Source organism: Pinus tabuliformis, chromosome 6, assembly GCF_031772625.1.
Source record: "Pinus tabuliformis cultivar Carrire ecotype Pingquan chromosome 6, CPIR1, whole genome shotgun sequence".
Classification (NCBI taxonomy): domain Eukaryota; kingdom Viridiplantae; phylum Streptophyta; class Pinopsida; order Pinales; family Pinaceae; genus Pinus; species Pinus tabuliformis.
In genome coordinates, this window is record NC_142292.1 from 1,963,768,794 (window position 1) to 1,963,786,263 (window position 17,470).

Sequence of the window (17,470 nt, forward strand, 5' to 3'; positions counted from 1 at the left end):
TCAGGGGCCTCATTCCCTGCCACACCTGATAAGAAATACTTTCATGACTATGTTCAAGGAGATTTTGGACAAGTTCGTTTGGGTGATGATAAACCCTATAAAATTGTTGGAATGGGTAAGGTTCTTGTAAAATAGCAGAATGGAAACTAGTGGATACTAAAGGAGGTAAGGCATGTTCTAGATCTAAATAAAAATCTAATTTCAACAGGGCAGTTAGGTGATGAAGGTTGTGTGAAAACTTTCATAGATAAATCTTGGAAGGTCACCAAAGGAGCCCTAGTAATAGCAAAAGGTGAAAAGGTTGGTACATTGTATTTATGCAATGGTATTTCTAACTCTGTTAATGCTTTAACTACCAAAGGAGCAAATGCAACATTATGGCATCATAGGCTCAGACACATGAGTAAAAAGGGGATGAAGATTCTTCACTCAAGGAATTTGTTGCTAGGTTTGAAGAATGTTGATTTGGACTTTTGTGAGAATTGCATTTATGGAAAACAGAAGAGAGTCAGATTTCTCAGAGTTGGGAAAGAAAAGAAGAGCGAAAAATTAGAGCTTGTGCATACAGATGTATGGGGACCTACTCAGGTATCATCTCTCGGTGGCTCTCATTATTATGTTACTTTTATTGTTGATGCAACTAGAAAAACTTGGATTTATTGTATTAAGAATAAGTTTGATGTATTTGATACTTTCAAGAAATGGAAAGCTTTGGTTGAGATTGAGACAGGAAAGAAATTGAAGTGTCTTAGATCAGACAATGGAGGTGAATATTGCAGCAAAGAGTTTGATAGCAGCTGTCCAAAGCATGGAATTCGCAGAGAGAAGAAAGTTCCAAGAACACCACAAGAAAACGGTGTGTCAGAAAGGATGAATAGAACAATCATGGAGCGTGCAAGGTGCATGATATTGCATGCAGGATTGCCTTTACAGTTTTGGGAAGATGTTGTAGACACTGTTGTTTATCTAATAAACAGAAGGCCTTCAAGTTCCTTGGATGGTGGTGTTCCAGAGGAAGCATGGACAGGTAAAAAGGTAAACTACTCCTTTTTAAAGCCTTTTGGTTGTGAGGCATTTGTCCATATTGATAAAGAAAATAGAACAAAGCTTGAGGCAAAGTCAAAGAAATGTACCTTTATTGGATATGGCGTTACTGATTTTTGTTATTGCTTATATGATTACAAAAATCACAAAATCATTAGGAGCAGAGATGTAAAATTCAATGAAAAGGTCTTGTATAAGAATCAGTTGCAGGAAAAGAAACAGGAAAAAGAAAACAAGGAATACTCAGTTCTTGATGAGATCACTAAAAAATAAAAGTGCCTGAAAATAATAATAATCAACAACCACAACAATAGCAACCACCACAACAGCATCAGGCACCCCAAACACCTGAAAGTGGTGTTAGAAGATATACTAGGATAAGTAGACCCCCTGAACGATACTCTCCTTCATTATATTATTTATTGTTGACTGATTCTGGTGAACCCGAATGTTATGAAGAAGCAATGTAGGTCGAAAGCAAGAAGAAGTGGGAGGTAGCCATGGAAGAAGAGATGGACTCCTTAATGCATAACCAGACTTGGGACTTAGTCAGGTTGCCTGCAGGAAAAACTACATTGAAAAATAAATGGGTTTATAGGCTAAAGGAAGAAGATGGAGGAAAACAGAGGTACAAAGCTAGAGTTGTGGTGAAGGGGTTTCCACAGAAGAAAGGTATTGATTTTGATGAAATATTTTCTCCTGTTGTTAAAAATGACTTCAATTAAAACTATTTTAAGTCAAGTAGCAGCTAAAGATTTGCATCTTGAGTAGTTATATGTAAGACAACCTTTCTCCATGGGGATTTGGAGAAAGAGATATATATGCAGAAGCAACAAGGATATGAGGTGAAAGGGAAGGAGAAACTGGTGTGTAGGTTGAAGAAGAGCTTGTATGGCTTAAAACAGACTCCGAGGCAGTGGTATCTAAAATTTGACAATTTTATGTCTGAACAAGGTTATACTAGATGTTACTCTGATCATTGTGTTTATCTGAAAAAGCAAAATGATGGCAGCTATATTATGTTGTTATTGTATGTAGATGACATGCTTGTTGCAGGGTCTAACATGCAGGAAATAAATGTATTCAAAATAAAATTGGAAAATTCATTTGCAATGAAGGATTTGGGAGCTGCAAAACAAATCCTTGGTATGAGAATCACTAGAGACAGGAAAAATCGCAAATTAACATTGTCTCGGAATGAGTACATACAGAATGCATTGAAAAGATTTAATATGCACAATGCAAAACCAGTTAGTACACCTTTTGCTAGCCATTTCAAACTTAGTAAGGAAATGTGCCCAAAGACCCAAGAAGACATGGATTATATGTCTAAAGTTCCATATGCATCAGCAGTTGGAAGCTTAATGTATGCAATGGTCTGCACAAGATCTGATATTGCACATGTAGTGGGAGTTGTAAGCAGGTACATGAAAAATCCAGGAAAGGAACATTGGATGGCAGTGAAATGGATTCTCAGATATTTGAAAGGCACCACAAATCAAGCATTATGTTTTGGTGGTTCAAACATTTCTCTACAGGGATATGTTGATGCAGATATGGCAGGTGATAAAGATAACAGAAGGAGCACTACAGGATATCTATTTACTGTAGGTGGAACAACTGTCAATTGGGTTTCAAAAATCCAAAGTGTTGTTGCACTTTCAAAAACAGAAGCAGAGTATGTTGCTGCTACAAAGGCTAGTAAAGAAATGATTTGGTTACAAAGGTTTATGGGTGAATTGGGTAAGGAGCATGATATGGGCACGTTATACAGTGATAGCCAAAGTGCCATTCATCTTGCAAAGAACTCAACATTTCATTCCAGGACTCAACACATACAGCTCAAGTACTATTTCATACGATTAGTGTTGGAAGATGGAGAGTTGAAGCTGGAAAAGATACACAATAGCCAGAACCCTGCAGATATGCTAACAAAAGTTGTAACTAGGGAGAAACTGAGAATATGCTCAGTTTCAATTGGTATTCAAGGATGACGATGAAGATGAGAAATAGCTAGGTACAAAGAGGAGTGATTGTCCAGCAAATGAAGAAGCGATGGAGTTGCTACAATCATTCTCCAAGTGGGAGATTGTTGTGTATGGAGCATGATTGTTCAGAGGTCTTTGTTTCAGCCGGTTGTATACCCCAGGAAGTTTGTACACCCCTCCACGCGGGGGGGTGAAGGGGGGACTTGTTCCCCCCATGGGGGTTTAGGGGGGCCGATCCCCCTCAGCTGGGGGGTCCTGGGGCCAGCAGTCCCCCGGTGGGGGCTCGAGGGCAGCGCCCCCAAAGCTAAAAACAGATGTAAAATTGCCTTGTAAAAGTATAGTAATTTCTAGTCAATCTGGGTCATTCATTAGGCGGATGATCTGACGGTAGAACTTATGTTTAGTTTAGGGTTTTTTGCCCTAGAAGGCAACCCCTCTCTTTGTATGAGGGCATTGTATTTGAAGCTATGTAATAGAAGTGTATCCTTTGAGCGAGAAGCAGAGAGGTGAGACTGTGAGACAAAACATATGATATTACAATGGATCTGCTGTAGGTTGTGTCTCTTCATTTTACTAGATAATAGAAAGGAATGATTGGTTGTTCGGGGTGGGCGTAGCCCAGACTGGGTGAACCACGTATATCTGTGTCTCTCTTGTTTTATGCATTTTCTATGTTTATATTTCTGCAATATTTTATGTGTTCCATTGCTCCATAATATATAATATTCTAACAGTCTTGAAAAATCTTCCATACATCTACTTACCAATGAACCTACACTATAATTTTTGGCTCGTGTCTAATGGCCTGACCGCCCATCTCCCTGTCACTTTGTAGCAACAAGTCATTGGGATGGGTTGTTAGATAGTAAAGGTTTTCAGTAATAATGATGAAGGGAAATCTGGGTGAGGGTTATGACAAGGTTGATGGTAAATATGTTATAATTAGGGTAATTACTTTGTCACATTGGAAAAGACCGCAGATTAATTGAGGCCTCCATTTTCATACAAAATTCCATTTCATATGTGCATGGATATATGTGAAGGGTACGATGAGAATATAAATGGATCGTGGTAATGATGAGTGATTAAAGAAATGGATCGTGGTGATGATGAGCGGTTAAAGCAATATTTCATCGTAATGATGAGCGATTAAAGTGAGGTTTAATAATAGTGATGAAATGACATCATTATTATTAAATACGATATCTCCTCCCAACTAAGGTATGACCCTCCTCGGTCATGATATGTCATTTCATAAATGAAATACCAATCAAATCCACGGAGTCGTTTGGGGACATACTTGGCGACTTACCTTAGCGAAGTGCCAGCATTGGTGGAGTAACAACATTGGTGGAGTAACAACACCAGTGGAGTATCAACATCGATGGAGTAACAACACCAGTGGAGTATCAACATCGGTGAAGTAAAAACACCAGTGGAGCATCAACATTGGTGAAGTAACAACACTAGTGAAGTATCAGCATCGGTGAAGTAATAACACCACTAGAGTACCAATATCGGTGAGGTAACATCACCAGTAGAGTATTAACATCGGTGAAGTAACAACACCAGTGGACTATCAACATCGGTGAAGTAACAAAACCAGTGGAGTATCAACATCTGTGAAGTAACAACACCAGTGGAGCATCCGCATCAATAGGGTAACAACACCTACAGGAAAAAGAGTGCTACTAATGACGTAGAAGCACACTTTTCCTTTGTACTGCACATTGAGTAATATATATATATATATATATATATATATATATATATATATATATATATATATATATATATATATATATATATATATATATTATTCAATGTGTGGTACAAAGGAAGTGTTCTCTGCAAAAGTCATTTCAAAACCAGGGTTATCAGAAATATGCTTAATAAAGGAGTCCCTAAAGGTCTAGCGGTGATATAATCTGAGGTGATGTCCATTTACAAATAAAGGAGTGTGTGCCTCATCTATCATTGGAAGTCTAATAGTCCCATTGTCTAATACTGCATCAATTTCTTAAGGTCCCATCCATCTAGAGCAGAGCTTTCCCTTGAAGTCCTTGAATCAAGAGTCATAGAGTAATGCCCAATCACCTTTTTGAAACACCTTTTTCTTGATGAATTTGTCATGCCACTTGGTTTGCGGCTGCTGAATTGCAGCAATATTCTGTTCAACCATTAAAAAAATTTCATCTAACTCATTTAGTTGTTCCAGTTGGTGTTTCTAGGCTACAGAAAGATCCAAACCTACTTCAAGAGTTGTCCTAAGTGTCTTAATTTCGAATACAACTAGAAACAAAGGAGATTTTCCATACACAAGATCATATGGTGGAAATCCTATATTATTCTGCCATGTCGTTGTATACGCCCAAAGTGCTTAAGGAGGAATTCCGCCAAGTTTTGGCGATGGGTTGCTGTAGTCTTTGTGAGAATATTCTCCAGTACCTTATTTCTTCTCTCAACTTGACCATTCACTTGAGGATGATATGAAGATGTCACCCTATGTTTGATCCCATATTTGTCCATAAGCGTTGTTATTAAATGTGATGTGGACTGTGCCCCTCCATATGACACTATCTCTTTAGGAGCTCCATATTGAGTGAAAATTTTCTTCCAATAAAAAGGTCTGAGATGACCTGTTCTATGGATTTTGCGATAGCTTTGGCTTCCACCCATTCTGTCATGTAATCTGTGTAGACAAGAATGTGGACTTTCTACTGAGGAGGGTTAAATGACCCGACAAAATCAATCGGCCACTTTTCAAAAGGCTCCAAGACTAATTGGGTTTGTAATGACACTTCATCTGACCGACCAGGCTAACCTATCCATTGGCAGTTGTCATACCTGCGAACATATTTCCTAGCATCACGAAAATTAGAAGGCCAATAGTATCCCATATGCAACACCTTATAACGAGTTGACTTATCTGCAAAACGCCCTCCACAAGGACCATCATGGACAACTTTTAGAATATCATAAATCTCATCCTCGTCGGCAACGACACCAAAAATTTTGTGTTTAGATATCAATTATGGAATTCATCGTTCCCCACATTAATTGGGAACTCAGGGCTCGTTGATTGTTTCAAGGACACTCTGCAAAGTCTATGCAGGCCACGTGTTCCCTACCCAGTATTGAGCAGTCAATCAAGCATAATAATTGAATAAGAACAGGAAAATAAAAGTAAGAACTAGTAAATAAAAATAACAACAAACTATAGTAACAACAATCTAAATTCACAGTAATGTGATCAAGAAATCATTACAACAATAAATCAAGTGAACACAAGCAACATAAATCTACATGCACAACTAATCCAAAAACACCTAATCAGGAGAGTGGGCCCGACTCTTCAATCAGGGTTGTGGAAAAATATCGAAGATTATGTTGTCATTGTGTATTTTTTAGGATGAGAGAGTAAACACATTGGACAACATCAAAACGACTTTGGAAGATGGGATTTAGCCCTGCCAGCTTCAGAGAGGGATCTCTTTATTTAATTTAGCTTTGTTTTTATGTAAGCCTTAGGCTAGTTATGATTGTACTTGTTTTTCTTGTTTGAAAGGTTTGGTTGATTTGAGTGTTATAATTCCATTAGGCTATGGAGTCTATAAACTAAACTGCATTTTTTGCATCAATTGTTAGAGGAGTTCTCACAGGGCAAGCTAGGTTTCACTCATTGGATCTTTTCAGAAATTAAATGAATTGTGGAATAGCATAAGTGTAAGGTTCAGTAGAAACTACAGAGAAATTAAGAATTCATTGATCTGACTTCAGTGGAAAAAATTAAAATTATCAACATCCAAAATAGGGTGCTCTAAGTAACAAATCCTATTTATCACAGTTTCTGCTGATTAATTCATAAATTTAGAATAATAGAGGAAGAAAAACAATGTTTAAACAAATAGATGGAAGAGACACATCACTATTTAGCACACTACTTGAATCCTGTGAAAGTTCGTTGTATTATTGATGCTCCAATATTTTGAAAATTACAATATGCATAAGGAAATTACATTTGGAAATCAACCCCTAATACTTCAAATAATGAAGTATTTATAATGAAAATTACAAAAATGCTTTACAAAATCGTTGTCAGATCGACAATGTAATATTATCCTAATTACAAACGGTATAATCTAATCTTGGTTGACAAATATGCCACGTAGGCAATTGAAAGGAAAGGTGGCCCCATTTTGATGGTTTCAATTGCTGAGTCAACTCAAAACAATATTGCGATGCTAAACTTACCAACGTGCTAGATGTTGCGCTGGCAATTTATTTTACATCTCCTTAATTATCCTTCAATCCAATAAATCGACCAATTCTTCCCATCTCTTTTCATCTGGTATTGTCAGCTTTGTTACCCTACATTAAATTTCATCTACCTCTGTGTATTTGGAAAAGGTTGGCTTCATAGTGAAAATGTGTTTTACTTCGTTTTGTACATAGAAATAATTTGACATGATTTCCAAAAAGGTCATTGCTATTACACTGCCCTTAATCCCACTGACCTTAATGGTGGTTCTAGCCACTTCTTTCATATTCGGGATATAATCTTCCTAAGTGATTAATTTGTCATTTATAACATAAATGCTTTGCAGTCGCTTTTGGATTAATGCTTCAATTTTGTTTATGAACTTGTTTACTTGCAGCTCCAAGGTTTCACACCTTTCTTCCAACTGATCAATGAGATTTCTCTTTGTCAAGACTTTCTTGACTTCCAAAATAGTAGTAGTCTTGTCAGTGATCCCTACTTCTTCCAGCTCATACTTGGACTTAGAGTTCAAGAACTTGATTATGTTAGAGGCTTATGTAGGCATTTCTCCTAGTTTCTCTCTTCCCTGCACAATAGTTTTTGTAGCCTTTTCTATTAGCTCTTTCTGTTCAAATATGATTTGGATAGAAGGTGAAATCTCATTCATGGTGTCCAGTACGTTAAACCAGATGGTTTCCTTGGCTTGGGCTATGCTCTGACCAATCAAAGTGTCTCTCTCTACCTTCTGTAACTTTTCCAATAGTCTTTGGGATTTTTGCATTTTAGTAACCCGAGTTGCTTCATCTTTGTCCTTTTTCACTTCCAAATCTTTGAGCTGGCCCTGTAAAGTATCAATATCCTATGACTAGAATGACATGTTCTGAAGTGTTCGAGTTACTTGTTCATCACATGCGGTCTTAGTGGAACAAGTGGCTGTAATGGTTGTCCATGTTGATGGAAGTTGAGAAATAAGTATGGCATCCAGGGGGACAATGACCATCTGTAGACTATCTTCCTTCTCCTTTATCAATTTCTCCATCTATTCCTCCATCTTCCCAATCTGTATATTCTGTTCTATCATCAAATTCATCATATCTTCTTTCTGTGCTTCACCTTCTTCAATATCCTTGGTTATTGGATCCTCTGTAGCTAGTAGCTTGAGATGCTTTCTTAAGGCGACAATGTCCAAGTTCTTATTTTTAATAATATCCTCAGCAGCATTGACATATTTAGGGTCATACCCTATCTTAATCACCAAGTCTTCCAAAGACTTGATCCTGTTATCTTTGGATAAGGAGGACACTTTCTCCATTTTCAACTATGACTGGACATTTGCAAAAGAAACCTGCAATTTAGAAAGTGACATAGCAATGTTAGTCAAAGTGGAGGATATCATTTGACCCGTTTGCTTGTGCATCTCCATTTGATCAATGGGATGTATGTCCTTTGTGCTGAATTCAAAAGTGATGCTCTTGTAGTCTTCTATTGATTTTGGTTGTTGAATTTGGGCCTCAAGAAAGGCCATATGCATTTTTCCATGCTCTGTGTCAAAGACTGACAGAAACCTACTCTGTGAGATGGAGGTCTACTTCGAGAATTGGTTATAAGTGATAGTTTTTAGAATTTCATTCTTGAGTTTTATCTCCCTAAAACTGTCAAAGACTGTCTTCTTTTTTTCTTTTTGGACATTTTGTGGTTCTAGCTAAGTTTCCTTGTGACCTTGTCAAGATGAAGGTTCATTAGGAGATGTTATGACTTTGTTGGTTGTAGGTGGTGAATTTATGATAATAATGTAAGCCTTCTCCTCAGTTTCTTTGTCCAGTTCTACTCTAGGAGTCACCTTTGGTATTTTCATGTAGCTGATCCTGAATTCTTTAGCTTCACTCCTAGTTGTCGATGATGATCCTTCATCCCTCAGCGTTTTTCTTAATTTTTCCCAAGGAATGGAAGTCTGCAAACTAGAAGTAAAAACAAGTTTTTCTTCAACTTCCTATAAGGTATTTTTTGTCTAGTCCTGCTGATTGGAATACTGCTATATTTCTAGTCTCGGAGAATGAATGTAAGGAGTATTTTTGTTCTCTACTTTGAGCCTTGAAATGACACCACTGGGGTCATAAGGCCATGTAAAGCTCAGAGTGAACTTCATTTCTTCCAGCATTCTATATTCCTCTTCACCTACTGTCCTTGTGCTGCACACAAATGGGCCCACCCGTGTCTTTATCCTAAATCATGACTTCTTCTTGGCCACTACATAGTGGATGTTAGTCGAATTCAACATCTGTCTGATATACTGAAGGGAAAATATCTTCATTGGGAGGTATTTGGGGAGTTTATAAGGTGCCAATTCACATCCATACACCCTAATTTCTGTGTAATTTTGGTATAGATACCAATCCCGAGCCTTTTCCTAATCTGTTAGGTGCATAATTCTCTTGATTTCCTCACTAATCCTGAGTTGTACTGCACTATTAAGAATGTTCATGGCTGGATGAAAAAAGTCTTCAATAAACTGCGTATATGTGAATTCTTCATGTTCTCTGATGACCAATGAGGTCCAAAAGATAACTGGCTGTTGGTTCCCTGCATCATCAAGCTTTTGCAATGCAAAATTGACTTTGTCTGCCTGATAGTAGAGGAACATATAAACCAAAATTGAGGTATAATTGAACACTTGTTCTATAGGAAATTTCACGAACTTTTCATGGATATTATCAGCCAAGAATTGAATGAATTTGAACACCAAGGAGGGTTTTCTATCTATGGAAAATATAAAGAGGAATCCTAAAATGGGCTCATCTAACCACTGATCGGAATAATAGCCTAAAATGTAAGAAATCATGAAAATAATATGCTTGGCTTGATCACGGAAGATGGAAGAAGGATATGGAAGATCTTTTTTGGGTAATTGGGCATTCTTTGACAAGAAAATCTCAAAAATTGTGGCTCTCATGGGAAAATCTAGATTTTAATAAATATGGGTGAGAGCTTCTAGGGAGAAAGGGGAAACATTTTCCACAGTGGGGGCCAGCATCATTTGGTCAATGGATTGGGCTGTAATTGTGAAAATAATGTCACCTGTAGGAGCAATGGTGGCTCTTTGGGTAGGGACATAGCATGCTTGACATCTTCTAGTAAATTCTAGGGCTTGGAATGTCAAGGGGAAAATATAATGGGAGAGGTTGGACTCCCAAAGCCCAATTTCATCGGTTTTGTTTGTGTGTTTATCCTCTAACCAACAATAAAATTCCAGAAAATCACAGTCACATTGGGCTTCATTTATCTTGTAATCCCTATCAACTAAAGTTATATGATCAAAATCTATAGAAGGGGTAACTAAAGGATTAATGGGCTTATCTTGAGTCTTAGTTTTGGGAGGCATGACTGTAAAAGTAAGAGAACATGAGAGATTTACATCAGCGCTTACTGGGGAAAGTATTTGAGTAATCCAACTATCAAATAAAAAACATGGAACTGTCAGGTTTTTGTCATAATCTGGTCGAGGAATAGTTCTAAGATTAATCGCTGAGCAGAATTGTCAATAACAGAAAAAACAGGAGTGAAAAAGGGTGAGAAGAAAAAATAGGAGTGAAAATGGGTGAGAATGATAGACTTAGAGGCTTTTAAATTCTAAGAATAGTCTGTTAAGAATGGCGTGGGACCGTAAGTTTTTTTAACGGTTACTAGAGAGAAAATGACATTTGGAGAATGGTCGTTTGGCCAGGAAAACATTTAATTGGTTCAATTGTCATGCCATGTGGCGGGCAGAGAGTGGTGGAGGAAACATGGTGGGGCGTGATAGAGCAGATGAGGGAAAGGTGGTTTCTGGAGGGGGTACCGGGCAGTTTATGGTTCTGGTTGGGGGGGGGGGGGGTGCGAAATCACAAGCATGCGACACGTAGGGGATGGGGCCTAGTGGGAGAAACTACTTTCTAGACCCCCCGTAGTGGTAAAGGAAGAATGGAGAGGGGGGGCCGAAAACAGATGAGGTCAGTTGATCAAGAGCGGGATCACATCCCGATGTCTTCAATGCTACAGTACTTTAACCATAAACGACAAAGAAATCTTTGTCCTCTCGCGCTTTTTAACCTTTGCTTCTCGACTTAGGATAAGGGAATATGAAACATGTGAAAGACTTTATTCACATAGCGCACATATTTGTCTCTTCAGCCTATAATCAAACTTTGGATAAAAGTGATATAGGAAAATATTAACCAATGATGTTATCTACTTACCCTTAGATAAACTAAATTTTTTTATTTTTAACTTTAGGGTGCACTTAGACTAGTAGACCCACTTTATTTCCTTTTATACAGAAGAAAAAGAACTATCTAAACTATCCCTTATTTCTCCTATTGATCTAGATTTGACAGTTGGATCAATGTCATTTTCTACCTAACTAGTGATTTACCTAGATTAAACTGTTGGGTAAGTCTTTATTCTCTAACTTAATTTACAAAAATTTAGAGGAGTTTAATCATGATTACACTATATGATTAAACTAAAAGCTATCGATTGTGGCATTTTGAACAAGTTGCACACAACCTTTTATTTTTCAGTAATGAAGCAAAACTATCTATGAGTAGTGGCATTTAGACTTGCAACACCTTCAATATTATTCCCTTTTTGACTTTTCTTTATTTTGGTGGGGTTCAATCTTTTGTTCCTTTTCAATCATTTTGTTTTTCTATTTTTCTTATTTATACCCTCTTTTCATTTTTTAATTCTTTTTCCTTTTATTTGGAAATCATTGGCAGATTGACAAGTATTTACAAAATAAGATTCGTGAGATATGATACTCAATTACCTTGATATCCTATAAATTATAGGACCCTAGCAGTGGCTCCAGCTAGGGATGGCACTCTCCATGTGGGGTGACAATAACATGTGATCATTAGCCTTGAGTGTTCTATTTTAGCAATATCCACCTCTGATTTCTTTGTTGCAGTACTTATGGTAACACATCAATAGAAGCTTAGTTCCTTCTTTGTGGGCTTCAACTTTTGTTAATAGGCCACCCAATCCAAAAAATAAGGCCAATGATATTTACAATGATAAATGTTAGGAAAACTTCTATTGCTCAGAGAAATAATGTTTGAGAATCATGCCATTGACAGGTCCACCAAGTAATTCTGTGCCATCTAAGTTTCTACTAAAGAATGCATTATTCCCTCTAAAATCATAAATGACATAACGTCAAATCCATAAATTGTCAAATTTTCCATGCTTCCCTTTATCTTCTCTTCTAGAATCCCACTTTAAGACTTTATCACCCAAGGTAAAATCATCTGCTTTTGTCCTTTTGTTAGAAACTTTCTTGATATTCTCATGGATGACTTGAGCTTTATTCTAAACTTCTTCCTTGGATTGTTTCAACTCGATTGTCTGATCAATTCTCCTTTGAATGTCATTTGGCTCAGCCTGCAATTTTTGAATTAACTTCATGACTCGAACTCCCAAAGACGATGGAAAAACAACATCCATTTCATAAACCAATTGGTATGGTGACATGCCAATTGATTTCTTTGTGGTGAGACTATCAGCCCAAAGTGCATTTACGAGCTTGTTGTGCCATGAGTTTTTGTTGTCTGCTAGCAGTTTCTTGATAATATTTACTAGACTTTTATTTGAATATTCAACCAACCCATTACCCTGTGGGTAATAAGCAGTTGAATGTCCCAAAGTGATATGGTATTTATTGCAGAAATCTATCATTTTCTTAGATCTAAAGGTTGCAACATTGTCTGTAATAAGCTTGTTTGGGCAGCCAAATCTAGATAGGATATTGGTTTTTAAGAATTTGATGATAACAACATCTGTGTCTAGTCTAGAAGGAGTGGCCTCAATCCATTTGGTGAAATAGTCAGTAAGAATAAGGATCCATTTATGTTGAGCAGAGGATGGTGGATGGATTTCTCCAATGAAATCCAATCCCCATTGTTGGAATGGGCTTTAAATAGACATTAGTTTCAAAGGTAGAGGCAAAATATTTCTTTTCCCCCCAAATATTTGACACTTGTGGCAAGAATTTACCTTTTTATGAACATATGGGAAAAGTGTAGGCCACTAAAAACCAACTCTAAGGATATTATGGTAGTGGTTTTCCATTACAAATGGCCACCATAGTCACCCTCATGGAATTCATGCATCATTATTTCTGCATCATCTCTCAATAAACACTTTAGTAGAATACCGCCATCATCTTTCCAATATAAAACATTTTCTATGATGAAACTTTTAACTTCTTTTAGCTTCAGAAATCTAGCCTTTGTTTTTGTTAGACCAGGAGCATTAAAATTGAATAAAATATAAATAAGGTATGCATACCAGGGTAAGGTCATGAAAGCCTCATCTAGTGGTGGAGTCACTTGTTCCTCTGATCATCCAATTTAGCTACAAAGTTGATATCTAAAGCATTAAAATTAGATTCAACCATAAATTTGGCTAATCCATGTCCTTTAATGAGCTTGGTTGGCTTGATTTCCATATCATATTCTAGAATTATGGCAATCCATTTGCCTCTTTTGCCATCTTGTCCATTTTGTGTCAAAATATCTTTAACTACAACATTTGGTACATAAGGAATTATATGGGAATGAGGGATATATACTATGAAATATTTAATTGCTTTTATCAATGCGAAAGCCTGTTTCTCCATTATATTATACTCGAGTGCAACATCCCTCAAGGCCTTGTTAAATAAAGAAATAGGTTTTTCAAATCCATCATCAATTTTTTGCAAAAGGACAGCTTCAATAGTATGTTCAGAAGCAAATGAAAAAATTATAAAATCCTCAGTAAAATTTGGACTAATAAGGACTGGTACCTTTTTTAATGCTTGTTTAACTTGGTCAAACAATTGCCTAGCTTTGATGTTCCATTTGATTTTAGAATCTCATTTTATCATGTTTGTGAGGTTTTTGAGAAGTTCTGCAAGGTTATGGATAAATCTTCTTAGGAAGTTTATTCTCCTAATAAATGATTGAAGTTATTTAGTATTTCTTCGATGATTTGTTTTCAGAATAGCTTCAATCCTTTTAGGATCAATTCTAATACCTTTCTTAGATATGATATGACCAAGAAGTTTTCCCTCTTCAAGGCCAAACACTCTTTTCTTAGGATTTAATGAAATCCCAAACCTTCTACATTTTTCAAATACTCTTCTCAGGTGCATCAAATGTTCCTCATCAGTTTTAGAATATACAGTTATGTCATCTAGATAGATCACAATAAATTTGCCAATTTCACCAGTAAAAGCAATATCCATTGCTCTTTGAAATGTGGCTCCAACATTCACTAATCCAAAAGACATCTTCACATACATGAAGGTGCCCCATGGAGTAGTAAAGTTTGTTTTATCTTGATCCTATGGATGAACCAAGACCTCATTATAACCTGAGAAACCATATAATAACTAAATCCTGGAAGATCCAACTACCTTTTGTAGAATATGATCCATTTTAGGTAGGGGATAGTTGTCTTTTAGGGAAACTTTGTTTAGGTTTCTGAAATCTATGCACAAGCTGATTTCACCTGTTTTCTTCCTAGTTGGCACAATATTGAAAACCCATTTAGAGTACCTAAGAGGAACTATGATTTTATAATCAGACATTCTTTTAATTTCCTTCTCAATTAAAGGCATCATAACCAGATTTATTCTACGAAGTTTTTGTTTAAATGGTTTCTGATCTTCCTTAATTGGAATTTTCTGTTGTATAATTCATGTATCATATGTTTTAATCTCTTCATAACTCCAGGAAAAAACATCACTGAATTCCTTGAATAAAGCAATATATTTTTTTTTTTTCAGCCGTTGGGATTGATTTAGATAGTTTTATAATTTTGGGGTCTTTTTCAATACCTAAATTACAATCTTTAACAATTGTTCCCAAGGGCTCAATCTTAGGATTTTTAGCCACATCATTGAAATCAAATAATTCTTCTAAAGGAACTAGACCTCTAGGAAAAAAATTATCTTTTAGCTGGAGTGTTTCAAATTCTTCTTTTTCAGGATCTATCTCAAGCAATTCTAATTTATTTACAACTTGATCTATGGGTGTATTTACATCTGAATTTTCTAATTGACTTTCTAGATTAGAATGTTCAACAATTTTACTATCTACTTGATATTCCAAATCAATACTATCATCTTGAAATTTATCTTTGGATTGCAGAAAACTTTCAATATGTTTATCATTTCCAAACACCTGCCAATACCTCATGTTATCAGGTACAACTAGTCGGTTTTTTACCTATAGTACATATTCTTGATTAAGATAAGGAATTTTACAAGAGCTAGCTGAAAAAGCCAGATTGTTTGGAATGATGTTTTGTTTTCTTGGCATGACAAAAAGGTCATATTCAAGAAAACACTCTAGAAAGTCAAGCACAACATTTCTGTATGCTCTCATCCTAGGATGTTTGGCTAAATATGTTCCTTTAATTCGTTTCATGATTAATTCAGCATCCCCTTGAATGGAGATTCTTTTAGAACCTAACTTTTTAAGTAACTTCAATCCTAGAATAAGGGCCTCATACTCTTCTATGTTATTGGTACATTATAAATTAAGCCTGTATGAGTGACCCTCAACATGATTATTTCCTGTATTAACTATCCAAATTCCTGCTTCGGAACCATCTTTGCTACAAGAGCCATCAAAACTCATGTTCCAAAGAGGTTCAAGAGGAGTATTTGGTTCTGTTATTTGTGATTGGGTTGGGTTTGTTTTAGAATTTTCAGTTTCAACATTGATCACCTGAGCATTGATATCCCCATCATCGTAAAGAATGAAGGAATCCAAATCTTAGTGAACAGATCAAAGAGGATAATTTTGAGGATTGTCTTGACCACTCACCATGAATTTCATCAAGGTTTCCCTATATAGTCTTCTTTTCTGCCCAAAAACTAGTATGGTAGTAAAGGTCATATCCATTTGTAAGGTTCCTTGTAATTTTTCTCCCCATGAGCATGACAAAAACATGCCATACTAAGGGGGAATATCTACAACCACTATGTCCATTACTAGACTTTTGACAGGATTTGAGCTAAAGTAACACATAGGTCTTTGATAAGACCTAGGCATCTAACTTTGCCGGAATCAAAGGAATGCAAGTCTTTATAAGGTCTAGTAATTTCAAGTCCTAATTTCTCCATAACAACTTTAGACATTAAATTTTGGGAGGAACCTAAATCTAGCATAACATTATGGAGAATTTTGTCATGAATATCTAGGATAACATAGAATGGAGGAACACCTCCTTCTTGTGGTTTGCCTTCAAATTCTAGTCTAAATAAGAGTTTAGGCTGGTCATCATTCAGATTTACAGAGTCAGTGTTTTCCCCTGTGTTTAAAGCTTTCATTACTTGGGGTTTGTACATGTTTTTACTCATTAACTCTGTGAGAGGAATAAGGATTTTCAATTTCGCCAGTTCATTCTCAATGTTGAACGACGTTTGAATCATAATCAAGTTGGGAAGTTCAGATTGATCTGTGATTTGTTTTGTCATAGGCTCTTTTTGTTGAATGGTTGTTGGGATACTTGTTTGAGTAGTTTTAGAAACACTGTCAATGATGTTCTTGACAGGGATTTCTACTTTTTTCTTACCAAAATTATCCACGACTTTCTTAGGAATACCATCTGTGGTTTTCCTAGGTTCAACCTCAGATGGCTTTTAGCAAGATTATCTGAGTTTTTGGTGTTGAGAGTGTTTGGATTCTTTTTTTGCCTAAGGTTATATTGCCTATCGACTTCCATTATGGCATTTTCAAACCATTATTTATATTCATCTAATTCTTCAGAATCTAGTTCAGTTTTGGCTAGGAAAAAAAGTTCCTGCTCCTCTTGAGTGAGGAAAACTATTTCACCATCGTTTATCCCCATCAAATTTATCCGGTTATCATCCACATATTCAAAAATATTTCCATCGTTGTTTGTGTAATTTTCCTCAAAAGGAGGTCAAACCTGTTGGTCTGGACCCTTTTGTTCTCTTTTTTTAATTTGGGGAACATTCCTTCTAAAGTTTTGGTTTCTATTTTGAGGAGCATTTTGGTTCAATCTTACTTGAGTGTGGTCATTGATGTTTACTCTTTGCATCATCTGATTCACTACTCTCACTAGGTTATCAATTTTATGATAAAAAAAGAAGTAGAAGGTTCTTCTTTTATGGCAACCCTGTGTT